Raw genomic sequence first — 23,009 nt, 5'->3', positions numbered from 1 at the left:
AAACCCATGCCCCTATGGTCAACTAATCTATGACAAAGGAGGCAAAGATATACAGTGGAGAAAAAAGACAGTCTCTTCAATACGTGGTGCTGGGAAAACTGAACAGCTACATGTAAAAGAATGAAATTAGAACACACCCTAACACCATACACCAAAAGAAACTCAAAATAGATTAAAGACCTAAATGTAAGACCAGACACTATAAAACTCTTAGAGGAAAACATAGGAAGAACACTCTTTGACCTAAATCACAGCAAGATCTTTTTTGATCCACCTCCTAGAGTAATGGAAATAAAAACAAAAATAAACAAATGGGACCTAATAAAACTTAAAAGCTTTTGCACAGCAAAGGAAACTACAAACAAGACGGAAATACAACCCTCAGAATGGGAGAAAATGCAAACAAATCAATGGACAAAAGATTAACCTCAAAAATATATAAACAGCTCAAAATTAAAAAAACAAACAACCCAATCAAAAAATGGGCAGAAGACCTAAATAGACGTTTCTCTAAAGAAGACATACAGATGGCCAAGAAGCACATGAAAAGCTGTTCAACATCACTAATTATCAGGGAAATGCAAATCAAAACTACAATGAGGTATCACCTCACACCAGTTAGAATGGGCATCATCAGAAAATCTACAAACAACCAATGCTGGAGAGGGTGTGGAGAAAAGGGAACCCTCTTGCACTGTTGGTGGGAATGTAAATTGATACAGCCACTATGGAGAACGGTATGGAGGTTCCTCAAGAAACTAAAAATAGAATTACCATATGACCCAGCAATCCCACTACTGGGCATATACCCAGAAAAAACCATAATTCAAACAGACATATGCACCCCAATGTTCATTGCATAACTATTTACAACAGCCAGGTCACGGAAGTAATCTAAATGCCCATCGACAGACGAATGGATAAAGAAGATGTGGTACATATATATAATGGAATAGTACTCAGCCATAAAAAGGAATGAAATTGGGTCATTTGTAGAGACGTGGATGCATCTAGAGACTGTCATACAGAATGAAGTAAGTCAGAAAGAGAAAAACAAATATTGTATATTAACGCATATATATGGGACCTAGAAAATGGTACAGATGAACCGGTTTGCAGGGCAGAAATAGAGACACAGATGTAGAGAACAAACATATGGACACCAAGGGGGGAAAGTAGCAGGGGGATGGTGGTGGTGGTGTGATGAATTGGGAGATTGGGACTGACATATATACACTAATATGTATAAAATAGATAACTAATAAGATCCTGCTGTATAAAAAAGTAAATTAAATTTTTAAAAAGTATTTCAGTCCCCATAGTAATTTTTCAGGTTTTCTTGCATATGCAGAGAGTGAAATAAAACAGATTTCCATGCCCATGTGTAATGATCATACTGGCACTTGGTAATCTGAGCAGTGGTTTTCAAAGCGCGGTCTCACTACAAGCAGCATTAGCACCACCTGGGAACCGGTTAGGAATGCAGATTCTTGAGCATTACCAGAACCCCTGACTCAGAAGCCCTGTAGGTGGAGCCCAGCCATCTACACCAGCAAGTCCTCCAGGCGATCCTGACACAAGGCAAAGTTTGAGGAAAACCTTGTCATTGTTTATTAGTGATTACTGTGACATCATTATAAACTAAGCAAAAGGAAACCACGGAGTTGCACATTTTGGGGTCTGTTCTCACATCTGCTATTCAGCAAGATAGATAATTTTGGAATTGCTGTGTCCACATGTATCTCAAACATAAATCCTGGACTCACTCCACTGAAAATGGAATTCTGAAACAATAGATTTCCTGCTGTTTGCCTTTCAGCTTCTGCAGAGACATTAGATCCAAAAAAAAACCTTCGCAGCTGAGTTGCCAACATTGAGGATTATTCTAAAGGATGCATGTTACGCGGTTTCAGATGCTGGATGGCACTTCATTGTCCTGGGCAGTAACTGGCCAGGGCTCTGACTCCAAAAAGAAACGTGACGCAAAACTCAACACAGGAACAAATCGCAGCTTTTTTTTTTTTTTGGCCGCGTTACACGGCTTGTGGGATCTTACTTCCCCAACCAAGGATAGAACCCGAACCCTGGCAGTGAAACCACCGAGTCATAACCACTGGACCACCAGGGAATTCCGCAGCTTTTTGTTTGCATATAAATGGATGGGAATATTCAGGATACTGAAGGGAAGCACAGCGCCTTACAGTATCATTAGTGGGACCAACCTCTTCCCCCCAGGTCACTTCCATTTTAAATTAAAGCCGCATTTTATTCCCGGGTAAACACTTGAAATTGTCTGGAATATGCAAAACTGGAAAATAAGGTAAAGAAAAGGAGGAGTCTTCTGATAAATGTTTCCAACCTCACAGTGTACCTGTGGATAAGTGCTCCTTGGAAAATTATCAAGTGTTCACATCCCTATAAAAATTAAGTCTAAAGAAAAGAAAACCAAAGGACTGTTTGGAGCCTGATAAAATCAGTATCTTCACTTCTTCCAAAAAACAGTACATTGGAGTTTTAACGAGTGCTGGAAATAAGCTTTACTAAGACACGGGGTCAGCGTGGCATTGAGTTTTGAGACTCTGATACTCTCAGCCACCTCCCTGGATGGGGGGGGGCCCAGGTGTGTGTCCCCTTTCCCGATACGTCGAGGGCAGGAAGGGCCTTGGCATCCCAGCACCACCCTGACAGCTTCTCTGCTTCCCGTCTCCCTCAGGGCACAAAGCTCACATCTTGCTCAGGCTCCTTTGCTACTTTCAGTTCAGTATTTGCACGATTTTTGTCATCTGTGTCCTCTGATCTTCAGAAGAAAGATGAAAATGCAATTTTTAGGGGTTATTCATGGTTTCCAGTAAAACAGCCCATGAGCAGGAAGGAAGGAAGGGCAGAAAGGAAAAAAATGTGGAAGAGGAAGGAAGGCTTTGCTGAAAGGAGAAGTGAGCAAGTATCTACAGTCTCCGCCCAGAATCCATAGCATGAATGGTCCAACTTTGGAGACTGCCTTTCAGGGATTACCCCAAGCCCACAGAAAGATTTCCCTGGACAGTTCTCAACGCCGTGGTGAAGGGGTGCTGTGTGCCTTGTAATAAGGACCACCGTTTCCTAAATAGAAGATACGCACTTGTGCCTCAAAACTATTTCATGCAGTGACTCTCCCCCGTGAGGGAGTGTAGGCCTCGCCTGCAGGAACCCGTGATGCACTGAGGCACGTGGATGGGGCAGCAGAAACCTAAAGGGCCAGAAACAAGAGCTGCTCTGAGTTTTAACATGTCCTCATAAAATCTTCTTTTGTTGTGACTCATGTCAATAGCCGGTACAGGACAGAGAATGACCAAGGCCTTTGCCACTAAAAGTGACCTCCTTCCTTTATTAGGGCAAGGCAAGCAGGGCAACAAAAATGGCAACTTCTGAATTTGTGTCAGATGTTTCGAAGCCTTCTCATGTCTCTAATACCCTAGGGAAGAAGAGAAATGGAACCAAGAGACGAGCCATGACTGAAGTGTCACTGGAGAGAACACGACAGGAGCCCATGACCGAGCCCCTCTCCCCAGCCCCAGGGAAAATCGACCCCAGCAAAGAATCATGGTGACACCTGAGGTTGGGACCAGAGAGGGAGGGGAAGAGCGCCCCATGTTCCCCAGGGAGGAGGTGTCAGGAGGAAGGGCTGTCGAGAGGTCCACTCGAAGGACATTGTAAGGTGACCACTCAGAAGGACATTGGATTTGAGGTCACAGATGACCTTTGCTGTGACAATTCAGTCGAGCAGTGAGGACGGAAACCAGGTTTCAAGGGAACAGGAAATACAGGAGAGGAGAGGGAACAGAGACGGTAGAAAACCCTTTAGTGAAACAAAGGAGAGGATGCGGGGAGTAACTGGATGGAGAGTGTGACCTGGGGGTGTTGTACACAGTTATAGGCTGGGGGAGAGGAATAAATAGATGAGAGAAACAGAGTAGGAAATTGATGAAATAAATCCCCAGGGAAGGTAGGAAAAGAGAAAGACCATTAGCAAAGATGAAAACAGTTGGCTTTGGAGGGACATGAAGGATTTCTTTTCCTCTAAGATAGGAGGGAGAGTAAGATGGGTAAGGAAGTGGACAAGACGAAAACTGAGGCTCGAAGCTGCCCAATAGCTTCTGCTAAAAGAAATTTTCACATGTCGAGAGATAGGGAAGTCATTCTTATACACGAGCTAACTTGAACGTTATGCTAACTAAAATAGCTTGTTTGTGGCCTATCAAACATACGTTGTACATCTGCTTTAATTATTAGAGAAAAGGGAACTTTGACCAGAAGTAAAGACTGTCCAGGGCTTCTGGGTGGCGCAGTGGTTAAGAATCCGCCTGCCAATGCAGGGGACACGGGTTCAAGCCCTGGCCCGGGAAGATCCCACAGGCCGTGGAGCAACTAAGCCTGTGCACCACAACTACTGAGCCCGCATGCCACAACTACTGAAGCCTGTGCGCCTAGAGCCCGTACTCCGCAACAAGAGAAGCCACGTCAATGAGAAGCTTGCGCACTGCAACGAAGACCCAATGCAACCAAAAAAAAATGTTCATATTAAAAATAAAGATTAAACGCATGTCTTCCTGGCATCTCTTGCTGGTCCTCCCTGATGATAAGACCCCCTTCCCAGGTGCCAAGCCCATGCTGACTTGCTGTGTATGTGCTGGCCTGTGTGACCGTTTTTGGTTTGTTTGTTTGCTTGCGTTTTGTTTAGTTTTGACCTTGAAGAAATATATCCCTGACTTGTTTAATGTTCTTTGTTCTGACAAGATATAAGACTGTGGTGGAAACCCCGCTTCTCTGGAGCAGCTCCTCAGACTACTGTGGGAAGTGCGCTTCCAGGCTAGTCCTGTTTGACGCAAATAAAACTCTTTTCTGTTGCTATTATTGTTTATTGATTATTTTTTTTTGACACTTCTTTTCTGAGTAGCCCAGGGAGCAGGTTCTCTGCAGACGTGCTCATGGGGATGGGAACAAGAGGAAACTGAGTTCATGTAACAAGCTCCAGAGATGCTATGGAAACTGGTTTTTAGGGACCAAATCTTAAGAAAAGGAAAAAAACCTTGCTATTTATTTAAAGCTTCTTCCTTCAATCACGACATTTCCTGGTAAAACGGCACTTAAAACAAGGAGAAAAGTGATGCTCAGGCCAGAGCAGAGTGACATTCACAGGCACCACTTTTTCTGAAAGAGACACAACAGCTAATTGCGGCCTTAGGTATGAACATGGGACGCGGTTGTCTCAATTGCTCTCATAGGGACAAAGGGATATCTGCCAGGTGAGGTGATCATTACCTTCATTCTTGGACTCTTTCGGCAAGAACTGCGGAGGAAGCGTGTCATTGCCTCACCTCAGGTGTCCCTGGCCTGCTTGATTGGCTTGAAAGGGGCAACTGAGGAGCCACATTTCCATCTCCTTCGAGGCTCTGGTTTTTGGATTCTGCCAGGGCAAGAGGAAAACTATGCGAACCTCAGTCGAGAGCCCAAGTAAATAAGTCTCGACAGAACACCAGGTAACAGACACTGCTTTCTGGTGCTTCCAGCCACACTCAGAAAACAGTAAGCTCCAAGAAGCTATTAAAAATAGGGGCTTCCCTGGTGGCGCAGTGGTTGGGAGTTCGCCTGCCGATGCGGGGGACACGGGTTCGTGCCCCGGTCCAGGAAGATCCCACATGCCACGGAGCGGCTGGGCCTGTGAGCCGTGGCCGCTGAGCCTGCACGTCCGGAGCCTGTGCTCCGCAACGGGAGAGGCCACAGCAGTGAGAGGCCCGCGTACCGCAAAAAAAAAAAAAAAGGAAAATATTCAGCTTCCCATATAGATACTGACACAACATGTGCGACCACCCCTTATAAAATATTAAGCCTAAAATGTGCACTATCACAAAAGGGTTGAGTATATGAACACTTGTCTAGAACACTGATTATGTTTCCAATGGAAAACGAGGTAAAGAGTGATGCTTTAAGTTTGGGTACACAGGTGAGCTGGGTATACTGTTTAGCTAAGAAGTAATACACTTAGTCACAATTCAGCCAAATATTCTTTTCCAAAAATATAGTAAGAGAGGAAAAATGTTTACTAACTCATTTATAACCAACATAAGCTGATACAGAGCAAGATTTAAAGAAACTCAAACACCCAGATATATTTTGGTACTACATGAACTAGAATTCAAGTTTAACACTTCTGACTTTAAGGTAAGACTGACTGAGCCTTTTCTTAAAATCAGAAATTACCTAAGACATTATACACACAGAACAATCTCACTTGACAAGAAAGCTTATTGTTTTAGCTGTCAGGCCTTTAATTACTTCCTTATTCTAATTACTAGGACTTTATCTGTATCTATTTCCTAATTATCCCAGGAATCTAAATTCCCTGAATCTTCTTTTCTAGGAGAAAGTTACTTTTCTTCCTGTGTGTTCACTTCCTTATGGCTAGCAGGAAAAAAGGGGAAAAAAAAGAAAGAGAGAAAGAAAAAAAAACCATGGCATACACTACTAACTTCCTTTGAATGTCTTTCTTACTTCCAAATTGTATGTTACATCGAACAATTTCCTTGCTTAACCTTACAGTGTTTAGTGCTGAGACTTCTTTTTAACTTTTGCAGTTTTATTGAGATGTAATTGACATACCATATACATTTAAGGTGTACAGCATAATGATTTCATTTCACTTCATTTCATATATTGTGAAGTGATTAAGAGACTTCCCAAACGGGTCAAACCTTTTCTCTTTTTCTGAATATTTTAAGATAAAACCACACCCAAGAAGTATTTTAAGCCAAGCTATTCAGTAGTTTTTAAAAATACTTATTTAGAAAAAATAATTTAAGCCATTTTGTTATACCTTCCGTTATTTCCCACCATCAAATTTGTTGACTATACCTATTTTACACATGAGTACATTCAGGCGAATTTACTTCCCTCTAAATTTATTTATCTACTGAGGCAAATTTATTTTTTATCTCCAATCATTATTTAAAGTCCCTGCCTCATAAGATAGCAGTGAAAATTATATGATTAATGGAAATTAATTACATATAATGTAAAACACTTAGGAAAGTGCTTACAAGTGAGCAAGGGCTATAAAAATGTTAGCTGCTATTACCATCATTTCAGGAGTGACTAAGAAAACAGTGATCACCTGTTCTGATAGTTGGCCTGTATTTTCTATCTAAGAAATCTATGATTTTTTTTCTTTTTTCAGAGAAGCTATTTCAAAGCCAGATTTTTAAAGATATTAAATTAGTTGTTTAAAGTTGAGCAGGATTGTGGTTAACCAAACATTTCCTGTTAAAACTTCAGACAAACATATGTAGAATAGAACAGACTGCAAGGCTGTGAGCTACAGAGGGACTTTATGTGTGCCACTATCTCCTAAACAGATTTCTCAGTATCTGAATTATCAACTTCTGCTGATGTTTCAGCCAAAAGAACACAGTGAGGTCACGTTACTCGGGAGCTCACCTCAAGTCCACACGGCGCCAGTAAAACTGTGTGAGTCATGGTTTGTTCTTTCGTAACTGCTACAAAATATGAAGTTTTGTAAAGAATATAAAGTATTGCAGCATTTCCCCTTACTGTGCTAAATTACACAGTCTTTAGAATGCAGGGAGTGGGCAGCGAAGCCTGTCATGAGTGGGCATCTCGGGGTTTAGTGTAAAAGTACATGTTTCAGTCAGACCACAGGCTCCCCGGGAGCACACCTAGGAAGAAACCAAACCACTTATAGAGGCCCGAAGATGTGGTCTCTCACCGCATGGTGGGATTTTATTTCCTATGGAGGGGTACTGATGATACTCAGGTGTTTAAAAAGAAACCAACTAGGGAAGTCCCTGGAGGTCCAGTGGTTAAGACTCCACGCTCCCAGTGCAGGGGGTCCGGGTTCCATCCCTGGTCAGGGAACTAGATCCTGCATGCTGCACCTAAGACCCAGTGCAGCCAAATAAATAAATATTTAAAAAAAAAAAAAAAAAAACTCTGTGCTTACACTGCAGGGGACTTGGGTTCAATACCCAGTCAGGGAACTGAGATCCCATGTGCCACGCAGCCAAAAAAAAAAAAAAAAGAAAAGAAATCAATTAAAGAGTTCACATAAATTCAAAGCAATTTCAATTTTTGAGAGAAATATATAAAATAACATAATCACTTTGCAAACTAAAACCAAATGATGCAGGACCTTACTTAAAAACAAAAAACCCCAAAAATCTAAAATATATTTAGAAAGGCAGAGAGCAGGAAGGAAAAGACAAAGGAGGCAGAAGGGGGTGAAGAAAAGAGAAGGAAAAAGGAGAGAAGAGGAAGTATAGGAAGAGAAAACTTTAGGAAAGTTATAACAGAGACAAGCGATACAAGAGAATGATTAAAAGAGTTGCTTCTGCATTAAAGAAAAATAAGAAAATGATTTTCTATATCTATTTCAAATTCATTTTCTGATTAAATTCTGTAGTTTTTTAAATTGCATCGGGTCACAGTTGTATGTAAAATCATAAAATGTGGATCACAGATAAGAGCATTTAGGGTGAATTTTTTATGTGTTTCATTTTTATTGGCTTTTACTTTGGCAGAAGTATAAATATGATTCTTATAATAATAAAGAAAAATCAGTGTGATCCAATTAAATGAATCAAGGCAATACAGGAGGTTCCATTTGAGTTGGACCTCAACCTCCTGAATTGAAAAACATATATAAACTTATAGTAAGGAAATTCTCAAGCATACACAAAGGTGGAGAGAATAGGAAAATACCTTCATGGACTCATGGCCCAACTTCAATAATGATCAACACATTGCCAATCTCACTGCAGCCTTCCCCCACTAACACACACACACACACACACACACACACACACACACGGGGGCAGAGAGGACGAGCTGATGTGTTTGTGTGTGCAGATACATAGTTTCTCAAAACTATCTAAAACCCAGCAAAGCCAGCATATTTAGACACTTTTTGGAAATGCAAATTCTTAGTTGCACTGCAGACCCACTGGATCAGAATCTCTGGGGGGAGACTCAGTATTCTATGTTTTCCCAGGTTCTCCGGGTAATCCTGATGCACGCACACTCTGAGAAGCAATGTATGCAAGCAAATTCCACACATGAGGTCATGTGACCTGTAAACACTTCAATATGCATCTATAAGTGATATTATTGCATCAAACAGAAATGAGTAATTCCTTAATAACATCCAACCTGGGGTAGTCACCAGTCCCGATTGGCCAAGGTCAGTCTGGTTTATACCCGTTGTCTGGGAATAATTATTAAAACTACCCCTTTTCACTCTCAAAAGTGTCCCAACTAGGATGACACACTTTATGGTCACTATACTCACTCTCAGTCTAACCTTCATGCACTTGATATACAATTACTAGGTTCATTTGCTTCCTTTTGTATTGTTTTAAAGGTGCTTTTCAATTTCTTAAAATTATGTAAAACATTTTCATGTTTCTGAAGTAAATGTTCATCTTGGTTCCCTCCACCCTAATTCCCCCCTCCCCAAAGGTAAACATTTTTTATTAGTTTTGTTTATTCTTCACTTGTTTCTTTTTGAAACTATGGGTGAACTCATATGCTGTTTCACTCTGTCCCTCTTTAACACTGTTCCATAGCTCAGGGTTTTAGGTACCACATGCGGAGCTCCCTCCAGGGTGGGTGTACAGCCATTCGCATTCCTTTTACAGCTGCAGAGTGACCCTTTGTGTGAAAGTAACAGCTACCAACGCCTACTGACAGACATTTGGGTTTTTGACAACCTCTTGCCATTTCAAATAGAGCAGCAATAAGCAGCCATGTGCATGTTGTCATGTCATAACTTTGCCTGCATGTCTCTGACACAGACTCCTAGAGATGGCACTGCAAAGTCAAAGGATGAGCGCACACATAACTTTGCTAGATATTGTGAAATGCCCCCCAGGGGTGCCAGCAGCTGGCACACCCGCCAGCACTGGATGAGTGGGCCGGTTTCCCACCACCTTCTCTACAGGATGTGTTGTCTAACTTTGGTATGTTTGCCTGCCTGGTAAGTGAGATGTGGTATCTCAGGGCAGTTTGCTTGTTAACTTATTTACGTACAATGTACATACAGAAGGTGTACCTATCAGAAGTGCAGAGATGGTAAATTTTCACAGACTGAGCACATTCTTGTAATCAGCACACCAATGAAGAAACAGAAAAATTACTAGCACTGCAGAAGCCCCCTCGTGCTGACGTAGTGAGTTGCAAGTTGCATTTCTCTTACTTTGAGCAAGGGTAAGCTTCCTTTCATATATTTAAAGGCCATTTGTATGTTTTTCTGTGGAATTTTCTGTTTCAATATTTTGCCATTTTCCTACCGAATAGACTTCAGTATGGTTTATAGGAAACCCACAAAGCTTTTAGGAGAATTGTGGTAGCAGAAAATAATATCAACTGGGACAGAAAAGCATAGAAATATTATAAAATAAAGAGACCCCTTTGGACCCACAAACTTCTGTACACAAAAAGCAGGATGGGAAAACCACTCAGCTGCAAACATGGGCTACATTTTACTCCCAGGGAGGAATGAAGAGCCTGGAGGGCAGAGTCAAGAGCTGTCAGAGTCATAGAGTCATAGGCCTGACCCCTAACCAAGAACCTGGCAGCAGGTGCGGGACTGGATTTTAGAATTGCTGTGTTTCTCCTGTTACTGCCTTTTGAGTGGGAACATCTGTAGCAGTTATCCTATGCTGTCTCACTATTGTAGGCTGCACATGCAGAGGGCAGGTAAGTTCTCTCTAGCTTGCAAGACTTCAGATTGAGAGGAATATTACACAACGAGCTGTATGTGAAGAAACGCACTTGAGAAGCCTCAGCTGTACATAAGCTTGATTTAAATAACTTGATCCTGAACCTCAAGCCTGAGTCTGGTACCTTAATGCACAAGATCTAGGGGTCTTCTGAGAGGGGATGAATGCATTTTGCATATGGAAGGGATGCAGATGACAGTAGCCAGAGGACAAACTGTAGCATATTGTATTTTCCAAAAATGGCCATGACAACACTCCTGACCCCCACATGCTCTTTCAGAACTTTTCAGCTCTCCCATCAAGAGATGGAGTCTATGTCTCCTCCACTGGATCTTGGGTGGGACTTGATGACTGTCTCAATGAATAGACTATGGAAGAAGTGACATAGAATGACTTCCAAGGCAAAGTCATTATAGGCAATATAATTTCCTCCTATCTCTCTCTCTCAGGACAGTAGCTTTTGGAGCCCTGCACCACATGTAAGAAGTCTGAGGCTGCCATGCTATGAGGAAGCACAAACTTCTTTAGTCAAAAGCAGAGACCGTGTGAAGAGAGAAACACCTGGCCAGTCCCCAGATGCTCCACACACTGCTAATCCCACTGCTGCCACCCTCAGACTGACCACACCAGGTGCTGTCAACCAGAGCTACTCAGCTGAGCCAACCCAACCCTGATCCACAAAATCCATGAGAAACACTACACAAGAGTCCTTGTTTTCAGACACGAAATGTTGGGCACTAGACAGCTGGAACAGATTTTGATCCCTGCTCTCAAAGTAAGAAAAAATCTAATTCTCTACTAAATTTAAACTAAACTAATACAGAACAAAACACCCTCAGGAATGGTGGCTGAAAAACAGCTCAAATTTTAGAAATTCATTCTGGAGCACAAGAGATGTTGGTTAATTTAAATTTAATTTAAAATTACACATCATCTGTAATTTAAAGTTATCTGACTGCCTTACGCTCCAATTTACAACGATGGAACTTAATGCCTGAATTTTCTAGTCAACATTTATTTACTTGATATGAGATTTCAATTGTTCCCATAAAATTAAGCTAGGTTTTAAAAAAATCTAGTCAGTACAAATTAGGATAACCAATAATAAGAACAACATTATCAAAAGCGAACATACTCTAGGAACAAAATTGGAACGACTGTTCTCAGAGATTCATCAGTTATTATAAGCTTTGCTCTGAATGGAAATGTTAAAGAAGTCAGTGGATAGAAATTATTCTGTGAATCAAAAAATATCCATTTTAAGCATAACTAGCCAAATTTATCTTTAAAAAGTTGGGACTTGACAGAAGCTTTGAAAGCCCTAATCTCTATCATTTGATTTGCCAAGAGCCAAAACACAGTCACTGGGTATATTTTCCAATACTTTTATTCTATTGTATTTAAAATAGCACCAACTCTTACCTTGATTGAAGTAGTAAGCAACAATAAAAATGTTGGGTTATACACTTTTGATACAGAGGAGATATATATGTGAGCTGCCTTGTGAGCATAGAAATGGCATTAAATTACTGAGGCATTAGATGTCACTGCTGCTGTAATTCAATTATTCAAAAAAAAGTGTTTAATCTTCTAGATGGTTCATGTGTTTTTCTTCTGAAAGCTTTTGGAGTCTCAGCACATTTCGTCATATTTAATGGGTGTTGTTCTTACTTTTAATTTTAACAGAAAATTAGGATGTGACTTGACTTGCTTTAGTTAAGACTGAGAAATCATAGGTTCTAGGGACTGACAAATTTCACACCTAGGCAAGATGCATAAGAGCTGAAGACCGCTTTTATAAAGCTTCGCCCGCCCCCAAGGCGAGCTGCAATGAGACTGAATGTGAAGACGATTGGATGTAGGTGTGTGTGGGGGGGCTTCCCCTCCACTGCCCTCACCTGCCGTGGGGAAGGGGAGAGGATGCTTCAGCCCAACCACAAGCCAAGTGGGAGAGGGGCTCCAGCAGAACCACGTGGAGAGCTTGGCGCCAGCGCAAAGGTGCCGAGATGGTGTCGCTGGGTTTGCCTGAGCAGAAGAAGAGATGCCTGCAACGCTGCGCCTCCCCCCGCCTGCAGGCACAGGTGCACCTTCCTCCCATGGGTCAGGATGCCCAGAGATGGTAGTGGACGGTGTCATGGACAAAAGGGGTGTTTGCCCAAGGCCTTCTTCCAGGGGCAGGCCTATGGCGCCTCAGCAGAGCCAAACTGGAGGAGGACCTCCATCAAGGGGCCAAGGGTTAAAAGAGGTTAAAAATGACCAGCCAGGCGAGTCAAGATCCTCTTCACCAGAATTCAGTGGGAAGTACCCAGAGTGGATTCTTTTAAAAAGCATGGACGCTCCCTCATCCCCAACAAAAGGCCACAGTTGTAGGAACCCACACACTTAGAGAGCAACCACACACGAGCTTGGAGCTGGACCACGAGAGCTTATATGCGCCTCACCCCCCCTTCCTGGGTGGGTCACACCAGTTTCTCTGGGTGTCAGGTGGGGCCCCAGCTGGAGAGCAAGATGAGATCGGGGATCAGAAGTGCACTAGTCTGCCTTTATATTTGCTGCAAAAATATATTTCAGAACATTCCGGACGAAAGACATCTTGAGAAACATTTACTTGTAGTGACTTTTTAAAGCATGGACTCACACTAATAGTGAATTTATTAACCTTAGTTGTATGAAGAAATGTCTTACCCCTTCCTCCAGTTTCTGTATAAGTGATACATAATTGGAAATTTCTCTGAAAACTGCCTGAAGTAGAGTCTTGAACATATATCGGAAGTTTTGAGACATCCTTTGACCTGTAATTCCTCTTCTAGCAATTGATCTTAAATAATTAAAAAGATGTACAAAATATTAGCTGCAAAGACGCTCACTGCAGCATTGTTTATAGTGCTAAAAATTGGAAACATCCTCAGTTTTCAATAACAGATTGAACAATATTTCAGTTCAATAAACATGGCACATTCATGCAAAGGAATACTATCCATTATGTAAAATGATGTTGTAGATCATTGTTTCTCGACCTCTTTCCAATATTGTCCCTGTAAGGAGCCTTTTTAGACTTTTTTACCCTAATATCTTAATAGTTTCTCACCCACCTCCTTCCCCCATGAAATTTTTTCTTTTCTTTTTTGTTTTGGTGGGGGTCGGGGGGCATGCCATGCAGCTTGTGGAGATCTTAGTTCCCTGACCAGGGATCGAACCCCTGACCCCTGCAGTGGAAGCTTGGAGTTCTAACCACTGGACCACCAGGGAAGTCCCAGCCCCCATGAAATTTTAATACCATGATGTACATCTGTTTATGTACTGTGGCCCTTTGAAGGGTCACAATACATTGTAATATCTAAGATTTTTTTTCACCCCTAAGAGGCAGTATTTTCCAACTTGAGGGCTCATTCTCACTCATTGAGAAAGCATGTTGTTGATTGATATGTATTGACATGGAAAAATGTTTACGATATTTGGGAAAGTAAAAAAAAAAAGGTTGTATGATACAATCCACATTTATTTACTTGTAAATAGGTATAGAAAAAATATCTATAAGTTTCTATATAAAGATATTAATTTTGGTTGTCTCTGGGTGAAAACCAGACCAAATATTTATTAATGTCCTATTATGTGAGGCACTTGTCATGTCATTTACCCCCGCTAACTCTGTGAGGGGCTGGGGGCTCACAGTGAGACCAGGGGAGGGTAGCAAGCATGGAGCTTTGTACAACTTGGCATTTAGTAAGTGGTAGCTATTTTATTATGATTTATTATTTTAATTATTATCTTATTTTAGAGGTTCTGTTTATTTGTTGTTGTTTTTTAAGACAGCAGAGGTGAAATGGCACAGGGACCCATGGAGTCAGGCAGCCCAGGTCTGAATCTTTGCCATTGGCTGGGTAGCCTTATACCAGTCACTTAATCTCTGATGTCCAGCCCCTCACTCACTAAATGATCATGATGACAATAATTATACCCACCACATAGGCTGGTTGTGAGGATTAAATAAACTAATCCACGCACTGTGCTTAGAATAGTGTCTGATATATAGGGAGCCCTCAATAATGTTGCCTTGTATTCTTACTTAATCTTCACAATGAACCCATGGTGGGGGGATATAATTATTTCAGTTTTACAGGTGAAAGGACTGAGGCTCAGAGTTTAAATGATGGAATAGGACTGCATTCCATCCCAGGGTGAGGACATCTGGAACCACAAGACAGTGCATGGCGGTCCAGGGGCCAGGTGGAAGTTGGTGATTAAAAGAAGGTAAGTTCTCTCCAGTTTCCTACTCATGTCTGTGGTGAAGATTGCCCGCCTACGTGCACAGTGTGCGTTTTACACACATACATACGACTGCCTTGTGCTTCCGGGCGTCCTTTCTGGGGACCACATGGAGAGATAGGATCAGGGAAGGTGCGTGGCCTGAGGCTGAATCCTGGCTCCACCAGCGCTAGTTAAGTGGCGCTAAAGTGCACACCCGTCCTCGGATCCAGTGTTTCCTTACATGTCAAAAAGGGGCCATAACGTACACCTCATGAAGTTAGTAAAATTAAATGAAATACAAATAGCTACCGTTTAGCACATGCCAGGAATGCATGAGTTACATTACGTTACACAAATCCCACAGGGGCTCTCAAAGGGCCACTTCCTCTCCCCCTGCCCCTTCCCTTTCCTTGTTCTTTCCTGATGCTGATCCAGGAGATGTCTCGTTCATTCTCTGTCCACCCAACAGGCCCTCAGCGAGCTGCTTCCTGGTCCCGGCACCTGCCAGCTCTGGGAGGTGAGAGGAAAAACATCACCCCAGCTCTGGAGTGGCACTCGGACTGGTTAGAGGACAGTCCCATAAAGGTGTCACCGGAGTACAGTGTGATGCAGCGCCCCAAGGGACAGGCACATGACATTTAAAAAGGCTCAGTAACATTTCATTTCAAGCTGCAAACCCTCCGTGATTAAACCTTTCCTTGTTCTGCGTCCGCTGCCAGAGAACGCCATCTCGGAGATTCATAACTGGCACCAAGGCACCTACCTCACTTTCTAGGAACCTCCTCTCACATCAGGTAGTGGTTTCTCTTCCTTCAGACCTCTCTGTTGCAGGGACAGCGAACTGCATCAAGTTCCCGAGCAAGTGACCTCTTTTCCCAACTTTGAAAGCTCTCTCAAGGGCTTAGGTGAAAGGAACCCAGAACTCAGTCCTTAGAAGAAGGCTGAGGAGTGTGTCCCACTACATCTCTGTATGTCTCTAATACTTAATCACATGCTCCCAGGGTGAGTTAAAGTGATGACAACTCTTATAGTTAAGATCTAGTTAGGTAAAAAGAAAAGATGTTTATAATCGAAGCCCTAAAACAATAGGGAGGGTTCTCTTTCCCGCAGAAATTCCTTGGAATGATGTAGAAAGAATGCCTCCTAAAAATGGAGAAATGCACAAGGTAACCTTCTTAAGATCCATCTCCTCCAATTAGGGGGAAGCAAACACTAAGAACATTCAGTTCATACAACAAACATCGACGAAGCCCCTGGGGTACATCAGTAAACAAAACAGTCAAAATCCCTGCCCTGACTCGGTTACGTTCTACTTAGTGGAGGCAGACAATCATCGTAATAATGCACAGAGCCTGTCTTAGAATGTAATAATTGCTCCTAAAAAATAGAGCTACTTAGCAAATAGAGCTCGCCAGGGGTGACCGGGACAGGAGACTGCAATTGAAAACAGGCTGGTCGGGGTGGGCATCGCAGGGGCGTGAAGAGTTGAAGGAGGGGAGGGAGCATCAGGTCCCAGGCAGGCGAGGCCGAGGCCAGCGTGAAAGCTCCGGGCCGGAGCGTGCCTGGCGCGCTTGGAGAGCCGGAAGGAGCCCGGGAGCCAGTGCGGCAGGAGCGACGCCGGCCCGGAGGACAGCCGATGTAGGGACTTGGAGGCGGCTCGCTGGCAGGACTTTGGTTTTCACTCCAAGTGAGACAGGGAGCCCTTGGAGGGTTTGTGTGGCAGCACGGTGTGATCTGACTTTTGCTTCAAAGGGGCCACCCAGCCTGCCAGGTGGAAAGTATACGGGGAGGGGCTTTGTGAGGGAGCAGAGAGCAGTCCCTGCAATGGTCCAGGTGGGAAATTATGGCGCTTGGACCCCGTAGTCAGATTCTGGATTTTTTGAAGACACAGCTGACTAGACTTCCTGGAAAATGGAATATGGGGGAGGGGGGTGAGAAAAAAAGAAGAATCAAGAATGACTCAGATTCTCGGAAGGATGGAGAAAGATGGTAGATGGGAAAGATTTAAGGGGAGAGTTTGGAACATGTCGCGTGAGAATCCATTAGACACGATGAGGGTTTTGAGCTGCATCAGCTGAGCTAAGACAGAGCCCATTCCCTCCTGTGGCTCCTGGTCAGGCTGCAGGTAAATCTGCGCTGAGTTTGGAAGGTGCAGATGAGGTAGCGTCTAAGGTTAGGCCACGACCTGCCTGCACTGTGGCCGAAACGCTGGCCACTGCGCTGCCAGGGCGGGTAGCAGATCCTGCAGCCTCCCTAGCCCCACCCCTCCCCAGCTCTGCTGACCCCCGGGGCCGGGGTGCAGGCCGGCGTGTGGTCCAGGTCAGAGACAGCGAGAGGCAGATGTGGCCCCAGTCATCCGGCTCCCTCCTACTCCAGGTCCAGCTCTTCCTCCCAACTGCAGGTACAGCTGACCTATGGCACCTGAAGGCCCCCAGGGGCAGAGTCAACAGCTCTTCACAGACCCTTCAGCAACTCCACAACTGCAGAAATTCGAATCCCTGCAATGAATCCCGCCCCCGCCCTGCCAATTTCCTATCACTCATAGTGGTCCTGCCCTTCTGATTAGACTCTGCTACAGCATCGAAGTGAGATGCTGGGTAAGTGTTGGCCATGAGTCTCAAGGTCAAGGTCCCAGCTGGATGTGTAAATCTGGGAGTTGTCATCATATGACTGGTATTTGAAGCCCTGAGACTGGATTGGATCACCCAAAGAGAGAGCATTCCAACAGGAGACGAGTCCAAGGCCCAAGACCCTGGGAGCTCCACAGTAAAAACGTTGGATGGGGAAACAGCCAAAGACTGAGAGCTACCAGTGAGATAGAAGGAAAACCAGAAGAGCACACGCAGTTCAAGGTGAAGGAAGAAGGAATGTCAGGAGGAGACCGAGATCGACCGTGTCAGGTAAGATGAGGACTGAGAGATGACCGCTGTGCTTGAAATTATTATTATTGACATTTTCCAGAGGGATTTGCTGAAGTGGAGTAAAATCTGATTACAGCAGGTTCAAGAGGAAATAGGGTGAGAAAAATTGGAGAACACTCTTGAGACATTTCTTTTTGAAGGAGAGCAGAGAAATAATGAGGAAAAAATGACGTCAATAAAAAGTTGGGAGAAACAAAACCTATTTGCTTTCTGGTGAGAATGACCCAGTAGAGAAAGGGCCCGATTGCTGGAGGAGTGTCCTTGAGAAGTGATGCTGATAGGGTCTAGTTCCCAGGGAGGGCCCCTGGCCGCAGGAGCCTGGACACCCTGTGAAGTGGCAGGAACATGGGGTCACATGCTTCCTGATTGGACATGTGTCAGGAGTTTGGAAGCTCTCTTCCAATGACCTCAGTTTTCTCAGTGAGTAGAAAACAAAGCCATCAGCTGAGACAGAGCACAGGGAAAAGGTGTTGGGGGTTTTAGGAGAGGAAAAGGCGTGAAATATTTCTTTAGGTGAGCAGGAGAGCACACGGACCAGGGAAATATAGGATGTTCTCAAGGCAGCATCAGGGCCCACTTGGGGACGGTGGTCTTGAATGTCATGTGTAGTGTGAATGTGCGTGAGCCACTCTCAGCTGCGCAGACACAGTACAGAGAGAATGAGGGCAGGGTCAGGCAGGTTTGTTGAATGAGAAGGATGAAAAAGGCAAAAACAAGGGGGGATGAGGGTGTGCACAAGAGAGTGATTGTAACAATTGGCCATTTAACTGGGCAGACAGGGAAGAAAGGGGGTGAGGGACAGGGAATAGGTGACAGAGTTGATGGAATGAAGGTCCCATTGGGGTCAAAGGATTTTGGGGCTCAAGGTGCTGTATGAGTAACTGAAAAGACAGGGGATGGAGGCGGGAAGTGGGAGGCGTAGATGAAGGTCATGGGAGGTAAGGACGTGGAAGTGAGTGGCTGACGGAGGGTGGAGGACAAGATTATAGGGAACAAGAATGAAAGGACCTGAAGACCAGGGCACTGCAAGGATCACAGATGTGTACATTGAAATCAACAAGAGTTAATATGAGAAAAGTGAGTGATAGTGATTCGGGAACTAAAATGATCCAGAAATGAGGGGACTTGACTGTTGTGATCCCCTTCCATCCACTCATGGGTGAGGGAGGGGTCCCTGTCTGAATAGCATGGGACACAGGATGCTCAACACGGGACAGAGGAGAGGGCAGTGGTTCACCAGCCACACACACTCACAGCTGGGGGAGGAGGGCACCGCATGCCATGCAGGGTCTCACGGGGGCTGCTTTCAAGATTACAGTGAACCAGCGAAGCCTGGGGGCAGAGAGAGAGAGAGCTTTGTAGTAACAAGTAACAGAGAGAGAGAGAGCTTTGTAGTAACAAGAGGGTGTGGTGCCCCTGTGCTCCGTGGGAGGGGCTGATTGGCTTGTTTGGGTAATTTTTCAGGGAAGTGAACTTGTCAGCTTGAGGACCACGTGGGGCGCAGCTGACCCAACTGACAGGAAGCCTTTCCCACTGGGGTGGGAGGCATATCTGGCAAGAGCAGGGCAACTCAGGATCAGGCCTTTGGGGCCTGTGAGGCTCCAAGGCATCAAGGCGGCATTTGAAGTTTTAGGCTTTACAGTACACTTGACCCCAGTTGATGACTCTGACAATGAGAGGGAGTGGGTGGCAGAGTCTGATGAGATGGGGTTTAAGGCTGGGAGATGTCAGGACAGGGGGAAAGGGTGTGGAAGGAGCAATGGGGGGGGGTGGAGAGGACATCGACCCCCTGCTACCTGAGGAGCTGCAGGGTCCTCCGGGGAGACTTGGGTTCAGTTAGGCAGTGAGGGGACCATCCAGAAAGGAAAGCTGAGGGATACAAAGAAATAAGCTGATGGCTTGCAGCGAGTTGCAGAGGCATTGTGGAAGGTTCCAGGAGTTGGGGAGGACTGAGAGACAGGGGAAGAGGGGCTCTGCAGAACCACATGGTAAATAGAGTCCAGGAGGGGACTAGGGCCCTGTGGGCTGGGCTCCTCGTGGTGACAGACGTAAACAAGGGAAAAGGAACAATGAGATTAGTCATGACAGCCTCAAGGCACAGCTGACCACTCAATGGGCAGGTTCTGGCCAGGCTCTGCCATGATTAGTTATGGAATCGTGGATTCATCTCTAGGCTTCACTTTCCAAGTGAGTGAAATGAGGGACATGGAATAGAAGATTTCTTAGGGTAACTTTTAGTCCATAATATGAGATTTTATCCAGTTTGCCCAAGTGCTGCAGCACCTTTAGGCCACGGTGGCCCTGCCCCGCTCACCCAGCCTCAGTGCACAGGCTCTGTGAGCAGAACCAGTTCAGAGTCATTTCTCACGATTCCCTCCTTTCCACCAGCCCCATTCTGCTCTGAACTCATCACCAACGTTACTTCTGTCCTTGCCCTGATCCTCAGAGCCACACACCTCTCGTCCTTACTGTGCTCTTAACGCTCAGTGTTCTGGGTCTCCACGTGAGTCTCCCGCTCACCCCTCCTGGGTGGAGGTCAGAGATGCCTCAGTAAGCCTTGGCTCCTTCCATGGTCAGGACCCTCTCTACCACCGCTTGGGCAAGATTAACCCAGTTATAGGGTTCTCAGATTTCTCTGGATGACCCATACTTGTTCACACGGGGCAAGAAACATTTTCTACTCTCTCTCCTACACAGGCACTGCACACAAAGCACAAGGGTCTTGGACTGGGCCTGCTCTTCTCCTAAATATCCTGAGGTGCCGGAGCAGTAGAAGTCCAGCTTCCAAGGCAGCGTAGTTCAAAGACATGTCTCTCTTCCACCTGTGTGAGTTCTTCCCTTCGAACACGCTACTCATGCAAAGGAGTCGTTCTTCAACCAGCAATTCTGCACAAGTTGCAGGGGCTCATAGGCCTTCTTAGGTCCACCTCTTAGAATCCCATAGATCCCCTTAGGGTTTCTTGGCCAGGATCCGTTCCTGGGAATTTTATTTCCTCCTTTTCAAAGACAGAGAGAGAGAGAGCATCCAGAAAGGAGATGGAAGGCTCCATCTGCCCTCATTTCAGGGAAGAGAAATTCCCGGGAGAGAAAGTGGAAAAATCCCATCTCCTGACAAAGACTCCTTCCTGGGAAACTTGTCTTTTCAGTTCATAAACACAAAGGGGCCTTGACCACTCCCTGGACAGCCTCCCCTCCCCCAACACTTGTCCTTGAAATCTCAATCCTCTGCTCATATCCTGCCCGTGTATCTAATTGAGATTCTGGAATTAGGCAGAAATGTAGTCTACATTCTCATTTTCTAACACAATCATATTTGATCATTGTTATTAATGACACATTCTAATATTTATTCTTCTGAGGAACATATAGGTTAACACGAGTGGCACACCTTCTAATCTTTTTTTTCTAATTATTTATAAACTATGCATTTTGTGTAGTCATCAGCTGTCTTTCTCTAAAGGGAGTGCTGACATTTCCCATGGCTGGCAACTGCTCTGCACAGCAGCTGGTTATCTGATTTGTCTGGTTAACAAGTTCCTCTTTGACATTTAATAAACTGCAGTGATTTCACATTTAGGTATTTCCCCCCTCGCTTGATGAGGGCAAAAGCACCATATAAAGGCCATCTTAGTAGGTGTGATTGCAAAAATAGTGGCAATTTTTATGGATAAGCAGAACTAAAAAGTTACCTTTTCTATCTCTGTTTTTTTGAAGTTTAAATCTTCAGCTTTTCTTTGGAAATACACGATCTTATTCTAACATTTTTACTGTTTACAGGTTTTCTTCGTAATGTATTTGCCATCAACTGCTTTGGTTTTGGTTTTGTCTCTTTAACACTAAAGATATTATTAAATAAAGGGCAAAAAGCAAAGTTTTGTTTTTTGTTTTTTTTATGGAACTATATCTCTTTAAATCAGAATAGACTTGAGTCTTCCAATAAAATCTTCCATCAGTGAGTGTTCAGCGAGAACTCTACACATCCAACCAGTTGACATTTCAGAATATATTGAAGAAAAGCACAATTCAAGGTCATCAACCTGCCTAGATCCTCAAACACCAAGTCTCTGGCAATTTGACTTTATGCTAGAATAGCTTTAGATGGTAAAACCAAGAATATTTTTCTGACTCTTCTTCCTCCAAAGGAAAACATATCCCAAAGCAGCCCAGCAAAATACCCCCAAATCACATCTCCCACCATGTCAGAATTCTTATTTTAACACAGTCACAGTTATAGAAAGTATAAAACTTTTCAAAACCCAAACATTTCTTCCTAAAATATATTCTTGCTGGTGTTTTGCTTCACAAGAAAGTTTCCATCTTAAGCAGCGACTTACCAGGCTTGCATCTGGCCAGGTCCTTGGAGTGGTTCCTCTTTGTTTTGAGGTTGTGTCTGACACAAAATATAAAATTCGGTCACTTCCTCTGCCTGGTATTAGTGACTTGGTTTATCCCAATGGACTGACTCCACGACAGGGTGAAATCCAATCCCTTCTCTCTGCAAATCTTCAAATTATTTTCTTCCTCATTCTCCGCTTCTACACCATAGGCCACGACGAAAACCACACAATCTTGGTTTACTTGTCAAGGAAAAGGTGCCAAATGTACATGTGTCAAGCCAAGTAGGAATCATCGATCACAAAAGGATGTAGAAGGTTCTTCAAATAGATTAGTCACCCCATTAGCTCTCTGTTTTGTATATATTTGTCAAAGGAGTAAGTTTTTTCAAAGCGGGAATGATATCCAAGTGCCGACAGAGAACGGGACAGGGACTGTAAATCAGCAGGAGGGAAATCAGACCCTGTGGCTCTGACAGTTAATCCAGCAACAGGAAGTGCACTGGTTTAGCTAACGCTGGAGAAACAGTGGCCTCTTATGGAGCCAGATGTCACACTGATTACACACGGTGTGGTGACTGGTAGCTTATTGTGACAGTCATTCAAAGGGAAATACGGGATGAGAGGCCTACAACTGAAAAGCCATCTCAGGCCTAATTATTTCATTTTTATGAATAAAGTCCAAAAGTTCCATAATGTTCTTATCCTCATCCTTCCTTCCCAGCGTGTCACCTTCC

General features: G+C 44.0%; 1 long non-coding RNA gene across 2 annotated transcripts in view; it reads right to left on the bottom strand.

Annotated features, from left to right (window-relative positions):
- The window catches only part of LOC117310038 (uncharacterized), a 98,387-nt gene extending 75,654 nt beyond the window's left edge, over positions 1-22,733 (bottom strand). For both annotated transcript variants that reach the window (XR_012328869.1, XR_012328870.1), the window contains exon 1: positions 22,273-22,733. This is a non-coding gene — a long non-coding RNA (uncharacterized lncRNA). The remainder of the gene's footprint in view (positions 1-22,272) is intronic.
- Between the last annotated feature and the right edge of the window lie 276 nt (positions 22,734-23,009).

This window comes from Tursiops truncatus, chromosome 21 (assembly GCF_011762595.2).
Source record: "Tursiops truncatus isolate mTurTru1 chromosome 21, mTurTru1.mat.Y, whole genome shotgun sequence".
Lineage (NCBI taxonomy): Eukaryota > Metazoa > Chordata > Mammalia > Artiodactyla > Delphinidae > Tursiops > Tursiops truncatus.
This window is presented reverse-complemented; position numbering and strand designations above follow the sequence as displayed.